This window comes from Dipodomys merriami, unplaced genomic scaffold, assembly GCF_024711535.1.
Source record: "Dipodomys merriami isolate MVZ:Mamm:240054 unplaced genomic scaffold, mDipMer1.0.p SCAF_18, whole genome shotgun sequence".
NCBI lineage: Eukaryota > Metazoa > Chordata > Mammalia > Rodentia > Heteromyidae > Dipodomys > Dipodomys merriami.
Window position 1 is genome coordinate 20,137,106 of NW_027203159.1, and position 20,069 is coordinate 20,157,174.

Sequence of the window (20,069 nt, forward strand, 5' to 3'; positions counted from 1 at the left end):
CTCCTTCACCTATCCACAACACTCTAATCCTATTTTTCCCCACATTCTCCCTAAACCTAATAATTTCTGGTTGTCAAATTCTCCTTTGCTGTCCTTAGGCCATTAAGACATAGTTGTTTGATGTTGAATAGATTGTATCTCTTGAACTAGATTGTATCTCTTGAACTAGATTGTACCTGCAGACTTTTGGCTGTGCAACTACGGACTTTGGTGATGCTTACCTTAAAATAGTGTTCTAGCACAAAACTTGTGTTACTCTCATCCCAAATGGGCAGAACAAGACCGAAAAACACAGGGCAGAACAAGACCGAAAAACACAAGAAAAATGGCAAGTCCAGGGATCTCATCTCCCACTCATGACAATCAGGGGATGGAACAGATAATGAATAATCTAGAGGAGAGTTCCCAAAAAGCTCTACAAACATTGCAGGTAAACAGGGTAAACAAAAAGAGTGAAAAACTGCAAAGGTCTAAGTTTGAGCATGATAGGGAGAGAGAGGAGGCAAACTAAAGATCAAGAGAGGAGTCTCATGAGCATGAGGAAGTTACTCAAAGATTGATACAAGAATTTCGTGAGCAGATTTAGATCAGTCAAAGACATAGACAGGAATTGCATGAGCTGGCTGAGAACAGAAAAAGAGAAAAACAGGAATGGCGTGAGTAGGTTGAGAACATTCAAAGGGAACTACAGGAATTGAGAACTACAAGAGAAAGCTAATAAAAGAGAAATACAGGAACTGAAAGATCTGGATGAGAATAGACAAAGATCAATGGAGGCATTCATAGATTCCATAAACAGAGAGCTGAAAGAAATCAGGGAGACTACAAAGGGAATGCTGAATGGAGCCCAACAGAAGGAATGGGAGTCCAAGGAAACCATAACCAATCAACTAAGTGATTTGAGAATAAACATGGAACACCAAATTAAGGAAGTAAAGAAGTTCTTACAAGATCTAGAACAAAGTTCCAACAAAGAATTTGAAGCCATAAAAGCTGACCAATTAGAAGGAAAAGAAATAAAAAACAAAGTAGAAAGTCTTGACAGCAGGTTAGACCATGCAGAAGGTCGAATCTCAGGGATTGAAGACAGCCTAGATATTATAGAGAAAGAACATACAACCATCCAAGACAAATCCAAGAAATATGATAGATCTATTCAACATTTGGAAGACACCATCAAAAGCCCTAATCTGAGGATAATGGGTGTAGAGGAACACCTAGAGACAGAAGTTAGTAGTCTAGGAAATTTGTTTAACAGGATCCTAGCAGAGAACTTCCCAAACATGCAAAAAGACTGGCCTATTCAGATACAAGAAACTTTTAGAACTCCAAATAGACCAGACCAGAACAGGACATCCCACTGTCACATTATAATCTGAACAGGATCAATTCAGACAAAGGAAAAGATCCTTAAAGCTGTCAAGGAAAAAAGATCAATCACCTGTAAAGGGAAACTTCAGATTTCTCAGCAGAGACAATCAAAGCAAGAAGAGCCTGGAATGACGTATGACATGCCCTAAAGACAAACAACTATCAACCAAGAATACTGTACCCAGCTAAACTCTCCTTCTTAACCGAAGGTCAAATAAAAACCTTCCATAGCAAACTAAAATTGAAACAATACATCTCCACCAAGCCAGCCCTACAAAAGATACTTAAAGATGTCCTACACATAGAAAACCAACAAGGCCAAGAAACCACACCCAAACTGAGAATCCAAAACCCATAGGAAGAACCAGTTTTCACAGCCCCCAAGAAGGTGGATAACATGGCAGGAACTCCCAAATACCTCTCAATCCTATCTCTTAAAATTAATGGGCTTAACTCTCCAATTAAGTGACATAGACTGTCTATTTGGATTAAAAAGCAAGATCCGTCTATCTGCTGCCTGCAGGAGTCACATCTTGCCCGTAAAAACAAACAAATTTTGAATGTTAAAGGCTGGAACAAAATCTACCAAACAAACAGCCCCCATAACCAGGTGGGAGTCACAATCCTAATATCAGATAAAGTAGACTTCAAATTAAAATTAGTTAGAAAAGATAAAGAAGGTCACTACATACTAATTAAGAGATGTCTCCTTCAGGAGGATATTACAATTCTAAATATCTATTCGCCAAACAATGGGGCACCCAAATTTATCTCAAATCTCATATAGATCCAAAGACATTAATTGTTGGGGACTTTAACACACCACTATCCCCACAAGATAGATCAACACAGCAAAAATTTAACAGAAAAACCTAAAGAACTGGATAGATTAACTAGATTTTTTTTGGTGGAGGGGTTTGGTCGTGGGGCCTGAACTCTGGGCCTGGGCACTGTCCCTCAGCTCTTCAGCTCAAGGCAAGCACTCTACCACTGTGCCACCTTCCCAGCCCCAGATCAACTAGATTTAACAGACATCTACCGAATATTTCACCCAGCAGCATCACAATACATGTTCTTCTCAGCAGCACATGGAACATTTTCCAAAATAGACCACTTTTTAGGCCACAAAGCAAACTTGTCCAAATTCAGAAACATTGAAGTTATACCTTGCATTCTCTCAGACCACAAGTAAATAAAATGAGAACTCAACACCAAAAGTCAACAAAGAAAATCCTGTAACACATGGAGGCTGAACAACACAATGTGGAACCACCAATGGGTCATTGAAGAGATTATAAACAAAATTCAAGTGTTCATAATATTCAACAAAAATTAGCTCACAAACTACCAGCTCCACTGGGACACAGCAAAGGCAGTTCTTAGAGGCAAGTTTATTATCGCTCTGAGTTCCTATATCAATGAATTGGAAAGACCTGAGCATCCTTGAAAAAGAGCAGCAAGATAAACCCCAATCCAGTAGATGGAAAGAAATAATTAAAATTAAATCAGTGTTAAATGTATTAGAATCCCCCAAAAAACATAGAAAGAATCAACAAAACAAAGAGATGGTTCTTGGAAAAAACTAATGAACTTGACAAGCCCTTAGCAAACCTTATCAGAAAAAGGAGAGAACACACCCAAATAAATAAACTCAGAGCTGAGAATGGAAACATCACCACAGAAACAACCAAGATTCAGAACATTATAAGGGAATACTTCTCAAATCTTTTGCTAATAAGTTTGAGAACTTGGCAGAAATGGACCTTTTCCTAACAAATATTAACATGCCAAAACTAAACCAAGGTGAGTTAAACCATCTTAACAGGCCCATATCAAGCATTGAAATAGAAACAGCAATGAGACCTCCCATCTAAGAAAAGTCGAGGACCAGATGGTTTTATAGCAGAATTCTACAAGGCAATCAAAGCAGAGCTCACACCAATACTCTTCCAACTCTTCAATGAAATTGAAAGAGAAAGTTCACTACTGAATTCATTCTATGAAGCCATGAAACCAGGCAGGGACTCATCGAAGAAAGAGAACTATAGACTCATATCTTTGATGAACATTAATGCACAACTTCTCAACAAAATTTTGGCCAATCGACTTCAACATCCAAAAAATCATACACCACGATCAAACAGGATTCATTTCAGGAATGCAAAACTGGTTCAGTATACGCAAATCAATTAACATAAGAACAATGATAAAAACCACACGGTTATCTCAATTGATGCAGAAAAAGCATTTGACATGATCCAACACCCCTTTATGGTGAAAGTTCTGGAAAAATTAGGAATCCAGGGAACCTTCCTCAATAAAATAAAGGCTGCACATGACAAACCTACAGCCAGCATTATACTCAGTGTCGAAAAACTAAAGCCATTTCCTCTAAACTCAGGAACAAGAAAAGGATGTCCACTCTCCCCTCTGCTCTTCAATCTAGTATTAGAATGCCTAGCTACAGCAATAAGACAGGATGTAAACATAAAGGGGATCCAAATAGGGAAAGGAGAAGTAAAACTCTCCTTCTTCACCGATGACAGGATCTTGTATTTAAAGAATCCGACAGACTCCACTCCCAAATTACTCAAGCTGATTCAAAACTTTGGCAAAGTAGCAGCGTACAAAATTAACCCTTCAAAAATCAATGGCTTTTCTGTATGCCAACAATGAGAAAAGTGTGACTGAAATCAGGAAAGCAACTCCATTCGGAACAGGCACACAAAAAATAAAATACCTAGGAATTAACTTAACTAAAGAAGTGAAGGACCTCTATGATGACAACTTTAAAAACCTGAAAAAGGAAATCTAAACAGAACTTACAAAGTGGCAAAAACTCCCATGCTCCTTGGAAAGATCAACATCGTGAAATTGGCAATACTTCCCAAGGCTATCTACAAATTCCAGGTGATACCTATCAATATTCCAACCTCATTCTTCAAGGAAATAGAAGAGGCAATCCAAATATTCATATGGAACAATAAAAGACCTCGAAGAGCTATAACAATCCTCAACAGAAAGAACAGTGCTGGAGGAACAATACCAAATTTCAAACTCTACCACAAAGCCATAGTAATCAAAACAGCTTGTTACTGTAAGGTCCATTCCTGGACGGCAAACAGATCTCATCCAGTAGCTGCATTACCTAGGCAACTGGGACACCTGGAAGAGGTCACATCTGCATCCACCAGGGTCACATCTTAATCTGATGTAGCCACACCTTTCTCCCACTTGGTCCCACCTCTTACCTGGTCCCACTTCCCTTTACCTGCACACATCTTTCCCCTTCTCTCCCCTATATAAGGCCTAACCCTGGGCCAGACAATCTCTCTTTTGCCAGCCGCGTGGAGTGCCAACTTTGCCTGGTTCCAGCAGGTCTACTGAATAAACCTACCCCTTACCTGAATACCACGTGCATGATGCAGTTATTACTCAGCTACCTCTTTTTAAAAACCTAACAGTTACTGGCACAAGAATAGACCTCAGGACCAATGGAATAGAATTGAAAACCCAGAAATGAACCTAAAGACTTATAGCCAACTAATCTTTGATAAGGGAGCTAAAATAATAGAATGGAAGACAGACAGCCTCTTCAGTACATGGTGCTGGCAAAATTGGTTAACTACATGTCGAAAACTAAAGCTAGGTCCTTATATATCACCCTGCACCAGAATCAACTCCAAATGGATCAAAGACCTCCGAGTCAAAGCAGATACTCTGAAAACATTATAGGATGGAATAGGAGAAACCCTAGGTCTCCTTGTCATAGGCTGAAATTTGCTTAATAGAGACCCAGAAACACAACAAATCAAAGAAAGTTTGGACAAACGGGATTGCATGAAATTGCAGAGCTTCTGCATGGCAAAAGACATAGCTAGCAAGATCAATAGAAAGCGCAAGGATTGGGAGAAGATCTTCACTAGTCATACACCAGACAAGGGTCTCATATCTAAAATATATGTGGAAATTAAAAAAATAAATCCCCAACAACAATTCCTCAAAGAAACAACTGCCCAACAAATAAGTGGGCGAAAGACTTAAAGAGAAACTTCTCTGAAGAGGAAAGAAGGATGGCCAATAGACACATGAAGAAATGCTCAACCACTCTAGCCATAAAAGAAATGCAAATCAAAACAACATTGAGATACCATCTCACTCCAGTTAGAATGGCTATGATCAAGAACTCTAATAACAACAGATGCTGGAGGGGATGTGGACAGAAGGGAACCTTACTTCATTGTTGGTGGGAATGTAAACTTGTTCAACCACTTTGGAAAGCAGTATGGAGGTTCCTCAAAAGACTTCACATAGATCTCCCCTATGATCCAGCAATCCCACTTTTGGGCATTTACCCAAATGTTCACAAACAGGACCACATTAACGCTACCAGCACGACTGTTTATTGCAGCCTTATTTACCATAGCTAAGATATGGAACCAACCCAAATGCCCCTCAGTAGTTTAATGGATCAAGAAAATGTGGTATATATACACAATGGAATTCTATGCCTCCATCAGAAAGAATGACATTGCCCCATTTGTTAGGAAATGGAAAGACTTGGAAAAAATTATTTCAAGTGAAGTAAGCCTAGCCCAAAGAAACATAGGTCCCATGGTTTCCCTTATTTGCAATATCTAGTATATGAGTCAAACAGAGAAGGTCAGATAATGTGATGTTAGGGGAATGAACCCCAAGATAAGGATTCAAATGTGTTTTTTTGTTTTATTTTCCTTTCATACAATTGTTTCTAACATATTTATGATAGTTTCTTTTTTACTTTGTATGTCCCTCCCCCATGGTAAAACCCCTGCTTTCACTGTATTTGATGTTGGTATAATTTGTGGAGGGGAAGGGAAAAAACAAATCGTTTAACTAGGAATACAGATGAACCTATTGCAACAATGAGATGTAGAAGTCGAAAGGTCGAAAAATGAAGTTTACAACTTTGGTGGGGGGCGGGGGAGGATTGGGTGGGGGGAAAGGAAGCAGTATTGGAAGGGATGGGAAGGGGAAACAAAGAGGAGACAACAATGCGTGATAAGAAATGTACTCGTTATCTTGTCCATGTAATTGTAACTACTCTGTAGGGTATTCTCACAATAAAAATAATAAATAAATAAATAAATAAATAGAATGGAGGCCTGTGCCTGGAACTCAAGGCCTGGGACTTGAATTGGGAAGTCTGAGCCTTGAACTCTGGACCTGGGCTTTGAACTATTGTTCTGAGATTTGAATTCAGGGACTGGGACTTGTACTCACATACTGGGCTATGAATTCAGGCCCTAGGAACTAATCTTGGTTCTGGACATAGAACTCAGGGCCTAGGCTTTGAACTTGACAAGGGGACTCGTACTTGAACTTTGGCTGGGACTTGAACATGGAGCCTGGGTCTTGAATATACAGTTTGGGCCTTGAACGAACAGCTCTGGCCATGAGCTCAGGCCTGGGCCTTGAACTAACAGATGTACTCTTGAATTTGTGCCTGGGCCTTGAACTCAGAGCCTGGACTTGAACTCACAGACTGAACCTTGAACTCTAGGCCTGAGACTTCAATTGGGACGCTGGACTTTGAACTCAGGGCTAGGGAATTGAACTTGGAGCCTGGACTTTGAACTCTAGGGCTGGGTTTTGAACTGGGACCCTGGACCTTGAACTCAGGGCCAGGGAATTGAAATCAAGCCTAGAGCTTGAACTCAAGGCCTGCAACTTGAACTCTGTATTGTATTCATGGCCTGGGACTTGAACTCTGGCCTGTGATTAGAACTCATATCCTGGGCCTTTAACTCAAAACCTGGGACTTGATCTCATAGACTATGCATTGCACCCTAAGCCCAGAACATGAACTGGGGCTCTGGACCTTGAACTCAGGGCTGGGGACTAGAACTCACTGATGGGACTTGAGTTTGGAGCCTGAGACTTATCTCATTGTATGGTACTTAAACAGCTGTGGATCTTGAACTTAGGACCTGGGACTTGAATTTGGGGCCTAGGCCTTGAACTCACTACCTGGGCCTTGGATTGGGGGCCTGAGCCTTGAACTTTTAGCCTGGGCCTTGAACTCAAGCCTGGTACTTGAACTGGGACCCTGTACCTTCAACTTATGGCCTGTAACTTGAACTCAGGGCCTGAACCTTGAACTCACAACTTGGGCCGTGAATGGGGGCCTGGGCTTTGAATTTGGGGACTGGAACTTGAACTCATAGTGGGAATGAGACTCTGCACCTGGTCCTTGAATTCACGACCTGGGCCTTCAACTCATGGCCTGAGCCTTGAACTTATAGTATGGGTCTTGAACACCCAGTCCTGGTCTTGAACTCAGGTGTGTGACTTGAACTCAAGGCCTAGGCCTTCAATTCTTGGCCTGGAACTTGATCTCAGGGCCTGAAACTTGACTTGCATCCTGGTTCTTGAACTCACAGCCTTGGCCTTGAACTCAAAATCTGAGCCTTGATCTCAAAGCCTGGGCCTAGAACTTGTGCCTGAAAGACTTGGGGCTTGAATTTCAATATTGGACCTAAATCTTGGGTCTGGGCCTTGACCTCACAGCTTGGGCCTTGAATTCAGAGACTGGGGCTTCAACTCGTCCCTGAGCCTTGAACTTACATCCTCAATCTTGAGCACCCATCCTTGGTCTTTTGTGTGTGTGTGTGTGTGAAAATATGTACAGAGGGGTTACAATTACATGGGCAAGATAATGAGTACATTTCTTATCAAGCATTGTAGCCTCCTCCTTTTTCCCCTTCACATCCCTCCCCATCCTCCCCCCTACCCCCTCACCCAATCTTCCCTTCCTCCCCTGCACCAAAGTTGTAAAGTTTGTTTTCAACATAACAACTTGTACATCTCATTGTTGCAACGGGTCCACCTGTTTCTTTAAACGACTTGTTTTTCCCATCTCCTCCACAAATTATACCGACATCAAATACAGTGAAAGAAGGGGTTATACTGTGGGGGAGGGACATACAAAGCAACAATGAAACAATCTTATAAATGTGTTAGAAACAATCGCATTGAAAAAAAATTGAATACATATCTTAGGGTTCATTCCCTAACATCAACTTACCTGACTTTCACATCCTTGGTCTTAAACTCAGGTCTCAACCTTGAACTCATGGTCTGAACCTTCAACTAATGGCTTAGGCCTTGAACTCCCAGTCTGGGTCTTGAACTCAGTGTCTGGGACTTGAATTCACACCTAAGCCTTGAATTAGGGGGTTGGTCCTTGAACTTGGTCCCTAGGTCTAAATATCTGGGTCTGGGCCTTGAACTCAGGGCCTGGGATTGAAGTCAGGACCTGAGCCTTGAGCTCACAACTGGGACTTGATCTTATAGCCTATACCTTGAGCTTGGGGCCTAGGAATTGAACTCATATCTTGGGCCATGAACTCACAGTCTGGTACTTGAACTGGGGCTCTGGATCTTGAACTTGGGGCCTGGGACGTCAATTTGGGGCCTTAGCCGTGAACTCAGGACCTGGAATCTGAACTCATAGCCTTGTCCTGACACTGTGGAACTGAGCCTTGAACACAGGCCTGGGCCTTAAACTCAGAGCCTGAGGCTTGAACTCAGGGCCTTTACTTGACCTCAGGTCCAGGAACTTGAATTTATAGCCTGTTCCTAGAACTTTGGCCTAGACCTAGAGCTCAGGTCCTTAGAACTTTAACACAGAGCTATGAGGTAAACTCAGGTCTGGACCTTGAATTCACATCCTGGGCCTTGAACTCATGGCCTGGGACTTCAACTTGCAACCTGAAACTTGAACTGAAAGCCTGGACCTTGAACCTGAACCTTTAACCCACAGTCTTAAATGAACAACCTAGGCCTTGATCTTGGGGCCCAGGCTTTGACATAAGTTCTGGGCCTTGAACTTGTGGCCTGGGCCCTGAACTTGGGACTTGAGACTTGAATTTAAGGCCTGGACCTTGTACTCAAAGCCTGGGCCTTGAACTAGTGTCTTGGGCCTTGAATTCACAGCCTGGGCATTGAACTCTGGGTCTGGGCCCAGAACTTGGGACCTGAGTCTTGAACTCAGGGCCTGGGCTTTTTTTTTTTCTATTTTATTTTATTTTATTTTATTTTATTATTTTTTTTAATATTATTTTATTTTATTTGAGAACATACTGTACAGAGGGGCTACAATTACATGGGCAGGATAATGCATACATTTCTTACCAAGCATTGCAGCCTCCTCCTTTGTTTACCCTTCACCTCCCTTCCCAGCCTCTCCCCTCCCCCTACCCAATTATACCCCCCTCCCCCCCATGGGCCTGGGCTTTGAACTCAGTTCTGAAAAGGTCTAAGGAAGAAATGGAGTGAGAGGGAGGGAGGGAAGGAAGGAGAGAACAAAGGAACGGAAGGGAGAAGGAAAGAAGGAAGAAATGAAGGGAGGCAGGAAGGAAGAAGAAAAGGAAGGAAGAAAGAAGGGAAGGGAAGAAAGGAAGAAAGAGGCAGGAGCTCAGACCTCTGACACAGAGAAAGAGGAAGAGGAAGGGCTTGCCTGCTGTCTTCTTTGCTGTTGGATTCTTCCAGAACCAGGCGTCCAGGGCTCCTGGGAGTGGAGGGCTGTGACCCTGACCATCAGCTCATGCTGAACAGGAGATGGTCAAGTGTAAGTGTGTGGATGCACATGTTTGTCCATGTGCATGTTTGTGTGTGTGTGTGTGTGTGTGTATGTGTGTGTGTGTGTTTGTGTGTGTGTGTGTGTGTGTGTGTGTGTGTGTGTGAGTGCTGAGGATCATGGTTTGAAGCCAGCCTGGGACAGGAAAGGCCATGAAACTCTCAACACCCATGAATCCCCCCAAAAGCAGTAGTGGTGCTGTGGCTCAAGCAGTAGAGAGCCTCCCTTCACCAAAAAAGAAGCTCAGGGGCAGCACCTGGAGACTGAGTTCCAACCCCAGGAATGGCAAATATTAAAAATAACAACAACATAAAAATAATGATCATAACAATAAAAAAAATAGAAACAACAACTCAAACTGATTAGAAACTTTGGCAAAGTAGCATGGTATAAAATTAATTCTCAAAAATCAATGGCTTTTCTCTATGCCAACAATGAGAAGATCATGGCTAAAATCATGAAAGCAACTCCTTTTGTAATAGCCCCACAAAAAAATAAAATACCTAAGAATTAACAAGAAGTGAAGGACCTCTATGATGAAAACTTTAAAAACTTGAAAAAGGAAATTAAAGCAGAATTTAAGAAGTGAAAAAACTTCCCATGCTCTTGGATTGGAGCCCAGCTTTTTCTGAATAGTTTATTGGCCATGACAATCTCATAGACTTTCCTGACCAGGTGGGCTTCAGACCTCTGATCCTCCAGATATCAGTGTCCTGTGTCGCTGTGATGACAGAAATCCCTGGGTGGAGACTGAGGGAAAAGCTGGATGCAATGGCATACATCTGTTATCCAGCTAATCGAGAGGCTGAAACGTAAGGATCACATATCCAAGGCCAGTCCCAGGGATTGGGAGAAGTCCACAAGTCTTAAGCCTAGTAAAACAGCAAAAGCCACAAGTAGTTGTGGTTCAAGTGTTGGAGCAACTGATTTGAGCAAAAAAGAAGGAAAGGAAAGGAAGAAAGTAAGAAGGAAGTAAGGAAGTAAGGGAGGGAGGGAGGGAGTTGGAGAGAGGAGGAAGGAAGGAGGGAGGGAGGAACAGAGGAAAGAAGGAAGGAAGGAAGGAAGGAAGGAAGGAAGGAAGGAAGGAAGGAAGGAAGGAAGGAAGGAAGGAAGGAGGGAAGGAAGGAGGGAAGGAAGGAAAGAGGGAAGGAAGGAAGGAAGGAAGGAGGGAAGGAGGGAAGGAAGGAAGGAAGGAAGGAAGGAAGGAAGGAAGGAAGGAAGGAAGGAAGGAAGCCCTGAGTTCAAGGTGTTAGGTTCAAGTCACATAGTTTAAGGCCCTGAGTTCATGGCCCTGGGTTCAAGGTCCTAAGATCAAGGCCCTTGGTTTAGGGCTTTGAATTCAAGGGCCTGGGTTTAAGCCCCTGGGGTCAGTATAGAAATGAAATAAAAACAAAAACATAAGGTATTATCAAGAAATTACCACAAGCATGATCTTGAAGAATGGGATCTTAAAGGCCACCTGGCCCTCTTCTTGTTCTCAGTGTAGATGTCCTTGGTCCCCTTCAACAGAGAGGCCACTGTGCAGTGCACACCAGATTTAGTGTCCCACATTTCCCATGCCTCCGCCCATCCTGCACCCTCCACCACCTATTCATCCTGGCCATTCAGGAGACTGAGAGCTGCAGCATTGCATGTTGGAAGTCAACCCCTGGAGCAGGAAAAGTCCATGAGGTTCTCATCTCCAATTAGTCATCAGAAAAACAAACAAAAAACCAAACAAACACAAAACCTAGCAGTGGGGCTGTGGCTCAAATGGTCAGGTGCTAGCCTTGAGCACAAACTGCTCAGAGGCAGTGCCCAGGCTCTGAGTTCAAGCCTCAGGACTGGCACAAAACACACACACACACATACCCTCACACATAAAAAGACTAATTAATTAATGATCACAAATGACAAGTGTCAGATGATGATAATGAGTAAATAAAAAATACCAATAAATAAATAGTAATGACCACAATAACAAGTATCAGCTGATGACAATAAGTAAATAAAACACCAATAAATGAGCAAGTAGTAATGATAACGAATAGAAAGTATCAGATCATGACAATAAATAAAAACAATTAATTAACCAGCTTTGCAATGTCGGTGTGTGGGGGGGTATGATTGGGTGGGGGGGAGGGGGGAGGCTGGGAAGGGAGGTGAAAGGTAAACAAAAAAAAACAAAAAAAACAATTAATTATGTAAATAATTATCACAGGTATCAGAGGATGACAATAAATAAAAACATAAATAAATAAGCTTGATATTTAACCAGAAATATTAAATTATGGTCAGTAGCAAGCAAATAAAAATACAAATAACAGAAAAATAATAAATGACGCTAATAATAATTAAGACAATGATGAGCAACCTAGTTTAAGGATACAGGTGGATCTGTTGCAACAATGAGAAGTACAAGTTGTCATGTCCAAAACGACAAAGTCGGTGTGTGTGGGTGGGGGAAGGAGAAGGATTGGGATTGGGGGGAGGGGGGAGGCTGGGAAGGGATGTGAAGGGTAAACCAAAGGAGGAGGGTGCAATGCTTGGTAAGAAATGTACGCATTATCCTGCCCATGTAATTGTAACTCCTCTGTACAGTATGTTCACAAATAAAATTAAATTAAATTAAAAAAAAACCAACACAAATGAACGATGAATATACAAGCATATACATAAGTGATGACAATGGATAATGCGTAATGGGAAATAGTAAGTGAAAACATATAAATATAAAATATATAAATATAAAATTAATATAAACATAAATGAATGAAACATAAATATACATACATAAAATAACTAAGTAAATAAATTATTAATAATATACAGATGAATGCAAGCTCTGCTCATGGTTGTGTGCATGCTCCTGTGCCTGGGCAATGCTATTTCAGCCCTGGTTCTCTCCTCTGAAGCCTGGTTACAGGTTCTTCCTGCTGGACCTGGGCTCCCATGCATGTTTTTCCCATCAGCTCACAGGACTCACATGGCACATCCTGCTCCTTGCTACATTTGCTCTGGGGACAGGACCACCAAAGTGATTGGTCAGACAGTCAACAACCATCACCCAGCTAATCAAGAGAAGGCTGAGATCTAGAGGATCAGGGTTCAAGGCCAGCCAACCTTTGGCTGGGGCAAGTCTCTTCCATCTCCAATGACCACCATAACATTCACCACCAAACTTGAGTGCAAGAACTCAAGGACAGTGCCCAGCCAAGCTCAAGCCTAATGACTAATAGAGAAGGAGAAGCAGAAAGAGCATGAGGACGAGAAGGAAGAGGAGAAAGAGAAGGAGAAGAAGGAGGTGGATAATCAGAATGAGGAGAAGATGACGAAAAGGAGGAGAAGGAAGAGGAGGAGAAAGAAGAGGAGGAAGAGAAGGATGTATAGGAGGAGGAGTTAGCAGAATGGAGAGATGGTGGCAAATTCACCTTTGTGTACACACATTGTATATTCCGTCACACATTAATCCACACATCACCACAAGGACATATCAGGAGAGGGTTGGCTGAGACTACAGACATGTTCTGCAGGTCTCAGCTGCTCAGCACTGGCTCTAAGCTGGAGAGGGCCAGGACATTTTGTTCAAATACACCCCCCCAACCCCACACCGCTGGCACCACAGGGGACCATCTGGGTTCATCACCTGGACCTGGACGCGTAGAGGATCAGGATGCCCTATGCAAACACCAGAGCAAGACGGTGCTGGGGTAGAGGAGGGAAACTGAGTCTGGGGTTCACACCAAAGCGTCCAAACCACCTAAACTTTAACTATGTTGCTGTGAAGAGGGGGATAACAGTGATGTACCAACAGCCATGTCTCAATTTTCTATTTGAGGGACCATATCCCCCACCCTCTTCCATCACGCTATCCCATTGTCCCCTCCCATCCTCACCTATATCTTCCAATCTTCATTGTCCTGTGTCTAGTTATGTCCACAGCTACCTCAGTTTACCCTTCCCAATGACTGATGAAACCAACAGGCAAGTCCAAAAGAGAACAAAATCCCCTCTTGGTTTCCATTTTCCCCTGAGTTCATTGGGAGAAATATTATCGGATTGTCCTCATGGCAGGGTACTTTATCTGGCTATATAATATTTCACACAAAGTGGGCTTTGTGGAGTCATCTACCAGTAGGTACTAGAGCTTAGTTATAATTTTCTGGGTACTAAACTCAGAGGCCAAACACCTTCCCTGGGAATACTTCTGAACCATTAGGAACATACAGGGGTTGGTCATCAAACCTTGCCACTGCCAACTTTCCCAGGCCCGTCCCTACCTACACATATATATATAGATGTATGTGTATATATATACATGTATATATATATATATATATATATACACACACAAACATATATATATATATATGTCACATATGATACAGATGCATATATTATATAGCCACCTGCCACAGGTCACTGTAGCGACCGTCTACTCGACCAGCGAGAAAGAACGACCACCACACCAGGAGTCTTCTCAGATCACGCTTTATTGGAGAGCCTTTTAGTTGATGGGAGAGCTTGGGCGCGAGAGAGCGTGCACCCGAAACATAGCCGCTTATATAGGGAAATAGGAACGCGGGTCGGTCTATTGTTGGTCGCCTGCCTTTCACCGTCACAAGGTGTCATGGGATTGGCTGGGGACTCTACCTGGCTCGCGCACGCGCAAAGCCCAGGCATCCCGCCAAGCACCGTCTAATATGGGGTGGTTACCTCAAAGCTGCAAGGGAGTGGGCGGAGTCTCGCCCTGGCTCCCTACAGTTCCCCCTTCTTTGTTTTTTGGCAACAGGTAAGAGTAGAGGTTGGGCCTCTGTCTAAAACATTAGGACCTTGCACTGGCCTTCGCCTGAGGGGCGCGCCTTCCCCAGTGATGACCAGGCCCGTTCGATGCCTTTTTTGCAGAGGTGGGATCTTGGGCATCAACCCACTTGCAACCCAGCATGCTCTTCTTGAGGAGATGAGAACCATCTCCTCAAGTGCAGTGCACTTGCCTTGCACCCTGTCCCAAATTGCAAATTGCATACCTGTCCCGGTGCAATGGGATCCCCTGATCCCTCGGGGTGCTAAGGCTATGCAGAATGGTAAGGCTTAACTGCCTCTTAGGGCCGACAGCCAAATCTGGGGTGAGGATCCACTCTCCAAAGCGGCTAATGCTTGCAAGATAACAACCTTGTCCCTTCTGGTTTGGGCTCGAAGGCGACAGACCAACCATAGGCAGAACACGCATCCTCCCAAGCAGCAGGCTAAAAACATTCCGACTCCCACCCGCTCTTTGGAAAAGGACACCGCAGAGGCAATCCAGTCAGTAAATTGTAACAGCCCACAGCATCATCGGTTTAGCTATCACAGGGATTGCTATTAGCACTGTTGCTAACAGCAGGAAGATCAGCTGTATCAGGAGACGAGTGGATGGCATCTTCAAGAGGGGGTTCTTCTGCAGTCTCCACCGGCCTGGTCAGTCTCGTTGGCACCCAGTGAGGTACTTCTTGACTCTGTGGAAAAACACAAACAGCTCCCCTGGATCTCGTTATTACCGGATCCAGTCCATACCATTTATTATTAATAACATCCTTCCACATAACCATGTCTTTAGTATCCATGGGGTCTCTTGTCATATGCCGATCTGCGGCAGACTGATCGTTGTCATTTAGAATTAAAAAATTAAGGGTAAAGAGCGCAAGAGAAAGTCTTTCCCTGGGGGACGCGGACTCAGCAATTCCCCCTTTTTGCTTTTGAAGCATTTCTTTTATGCTTCGATTAGCTCTTTCCACTATACCTTGTCCTTGAGGATTGTAGGGCAATCCGGTGGTGTGGGCAACCTGCATTTGTGCGCAAAAGGCGCGAAAACCATGGGAAGTATAAGCAGGGCCATTATCCGTCTTAAGTCTAAGGGGCTTTCCCCAAGCTGCCCAAGCTTCTAAGCAGTGTATTATGACGTGAGACACCTTTTCTCCTGCCAGAGGTGTGGCATGAATGACACCAGAAAAGGTGTCCACAGACACATGTAAATATTTCAACTTACCAAATTCCATCAGATGAGTAACATCCATCTGCCATAGGGCGTTTGGTCTCAACCCCCTGGGGTTTACCCCCACATGGGGAGGATGAAGAAAGGTGACACAAGATTTACAGGCTTTAACAATATCTCTTGCCACATGCCTGGACAAATTATATCTTTTCCTAAGGGTATTAGCAGGTATATGATACAATCTATGAAAGTCTTTTGCCAATTCTACAGGATCAGCAGCGACCAAAGCCACAGCCCGAGTTGCCTGGTCCACCAAATCATTACACTGTGCCATCGGGCCCGGCAACATAGAGTGGGCACGAATATGTCCAATATAAAAAGGATGTTTTCTGTTTAAGATAAGGGATTGAATCTGTAACAAAACATTAGAAACTGTACTGGCCTGCTTAACAAAAGCAGCAACTTCAAGAGAAGCAACGGCATTTACAACATATAATGAATCAGAAAATAAGTTAAAAGGTTGATCAAATCTTTTAAAAACTTCAAGCACAATTAAACATTCAACAGCCTGTGGGACATTCGGCCGAAAATTAAAGACTACCGGCTGTTTGTGTCCTTGAACAAAAAAGGCACCTTGTCCAGATTTTGATCCATCCGTAAAGATGGTCAGAGCATCAACCAAGGGTTCCTTTGAAGTGACAACAGGAAAATACAGTAAATTTTTGTTAACTATGGCAAGCAGAGGATGCTTAGGATAATGATTATCAATTACATTTGGAAATGAGCAAACAAGAATTGCCCACATATCCACTGTGGCTGCTAAAATTTCAACTTGCTCACGGGTGTATGGAATAATTAATTTATCTGGAATTTTTGCAAAGTGCATCAAACAATACTTTATACCCAAAATTGCCTTTTTTTTCCCTCTTTTTTTTCTCTTTTTTTTTTCAGACCAAAATTGCCTGTTTAGCCACTAATTCAGGAAAATATTGAACAGTTTTTGCTCCCACAGGATCATAGCATTAATAGTTAGCCTTCGAAGCAAGGCAGTGGTATAATTGGCCATCACTCCATAAGTCCGGACTGCCTCAACTAAATCCTTAAGCTGGAAGTAGGAAACCGGCTCAAAATTTCTTTCATTAGTAATTGGATTTTCAAAAACTGGGAAAGTGGCTGCCAGCCGCGACCAGGTGTTTTCTTTTATAAAGTGACTCTTCCCTGCCGGCGGGCACGGCGGGGGGGCCGACGGGTGAGGGGCAGCTCCGTTTCCTCTCCCTGGCTGCTGCGGTACTCCCACCCCTAGGGGGCGCCACCCCCCATATCTGTCTGCCTCGTGCTCCGCCGCAGCCTCTTCTAAGTCTTCACTATCAGCTGGATCGAACTGCTCTCCCTCCTCCTCTAACATTTCTTCCTCTGAGTCACTCACAAGATTACTCTATTCTTGGTCCCGCCCTTCCACATGTAGGGCTGAGAACCGGTTTGCTTTTAAAGAAGGGCATAGGGGTCTCCTTGAGACCCCCTCCTCCCTAAAACCCTTCTCCTTTTGTGAGGGCTGCAGTCCCTCCTGCTTTAATTCTTTAGGATCCTTTTGTCTTTTTTCCCTTTTTCTTTTAGGCCTATTTTCCTCCTCCTTACTGGATGCTGACTCTGATAGACTATCCTGATGCCGCGTTAGTACTTTGCGTCCTTCTTGGATTAAATCAAACCCTCCCTCCTCGAGGCAAGTGCGCACCATCAAAAAGACAAGCCACAAGGGAAGAAGCAATGCAAGCAACCAATAAATATCTAAATCTACAGTGAACAGCATACCGGGGGATTTTTACCGACGTCCCCTCTCCGTGTGTTGAGTTCTGGCTCCGGTTCGGCCTCTCGCGCGGGTCCCGTCCCAGGTTCGTTCCCGGGTTTCGGCACCACTTGTAGCGACTGTCTACTCGACCAGCGAGAAAGAACGACCACCACACCAGGAGTCTTCTCAGATCACGCTTTATTGGAGAGCCTTTTAGTTGATGGGAGAGCTTGGGCGCGAGAGAGCGTGCACCCGAAACATAGCCACTTATATAGGGAAATAGGAATGCGGGTCGGTCTATTGTTGGTCGCCTGCCTTTCACCGTCACAAGGTGTCATGGGATTGGCTGGGGACTCTACCTGGCTCGCGCACGCGCAAAGCCCAGGCGTCCCGCCAAGCACCGTCTAATATGGGGTGGTTACCTCAAAGCTGCAAGGGAGTGGGCGGAGTCTCGCCCCGGCTCCCTACAGTCAAACACGTGTTTGACAATGCAACATAAGGTATATTTTGCATATCATTAAGGTGAAATAAAATACATGATATATCATGATATATGATAGTATATTATACACCATATATGGTACAGATGACATAATGTATATGATATATAATATATAATGTATATCATATACATTAGAAGATATCATTGATTACATAGGCAACATTGATTACATCATATATTCAGTATTATATATAAACATGTAATTTATGTACTTGTATCAATTATATGATATATTTAATATGAATTATATAAATGTATATTGTATATATGTATCTCTATATATTATTTAATATGATGTGCATATATGATATATATCCTATTCATCACTCATATATCAGATATATCATATACATCATATAATGACATATATTATAAATGATATATCAAACATATAGATGATGTATGTGAACCTTGATATATCATAATATATGGTATGTAGACAGATTAAAAATTAAGAGACAATATTAATATTAAACACATAAAATTCAAAGCAAGTAGCATCACATAGGACAAGTAAAATAATTGTATACTAATACAAATTTCAAATGAGGATAAAATAATTATCAGCCCTCACTGGAAAATTGGATTGAACAAATATCTTACCAAAATTCAATGACAATTACCAAAAGAGTCTAGAATATGTGTCACATCAAAGGGTCTTACAACCATAAAACAAGGTCATATTTCCTTGCCATCATTTTTTTTTGGTCGGTCATGGGGCTTGAACTCTGGGCCTGAGCATTGTCCCTCAGCTCTTCAGATCAAGGCGAACACTCTACCACGTGAGCCACAGCAACACTTCTGATTTTCTAGTTGTTTATTGGAGATCAGTCTCACAGAGTTTCCTGCCTGGGCTGGCTTTGAACCATGATCCTCAGATCTCAGCCTCCTCAGTAGCTACGATTAAAGGTGTGAGCCACCAGCCGCCCAGCCTTGCTGTATAGAAGTTCACACTGGTGATAAACACAAATATTTTCATGTACACTGGAGTTATTTGCATTTCTATTATGACCATACATGTTGAGTAGTTCTTCATGCATCTATTGGCCATTCTTATTTCATGACCAGAGAAATCTCTTTTGGATACTTTAGCCCACATAATAATGGGATGGTTGCTTCAATGAGGATTTGTAATTGTGGTGATTCAATTTTGTGATCTCTGGATATGAGGCCATTGTCTGTTCTATAGCTAGATCTTCACCAGATGGTATTCCAAACAGTAGGTTTTATATTTATTCTGCTACTATGACCTTTGCCATGCAAAAATTCTGTGATTTCATGCAATCCCATTTATTCAGCCCATCTTTGATTCACTGTGTTACTACTTTTTTACTTAATAAGTTTCAACCTGGGTATAATCTATTCCAGACTGTAATATTTCATGATATCTGAACCTACTTCTAGATTTGTGGCTAATTTCTACTAGGTTCTGGTGTAAGGTGGTATATAAAGATCCATGTTCAGTTTTCTGCCTGATGATTTTGCCTCCTTCATCAAAAATTAGATGGCCCTAGGTCTCTGGGATTATTTCTGTGTTTTCAATGCTATTCCATTGGTCTTTATGTGTATTCGTGTACCAGTACCAACTTTACACACATACATGTATACATATGCATATATACACATGTATGTGCATATATCAATATATATTTATATGTATATATGTATGTGCATTTATTTGTGTGTATGTGTGTGTTATAATACAGTTTGGAGTGCAGTATTGATATTCTTTTTTTTAAATTTAATTTTATTTTATTTGTGAACATACTGTACAGAGGGGTTACAATTACATGGGCAGGATAATGCATACATTTCTTACCAAGCATTGCAGCCTCCTCCT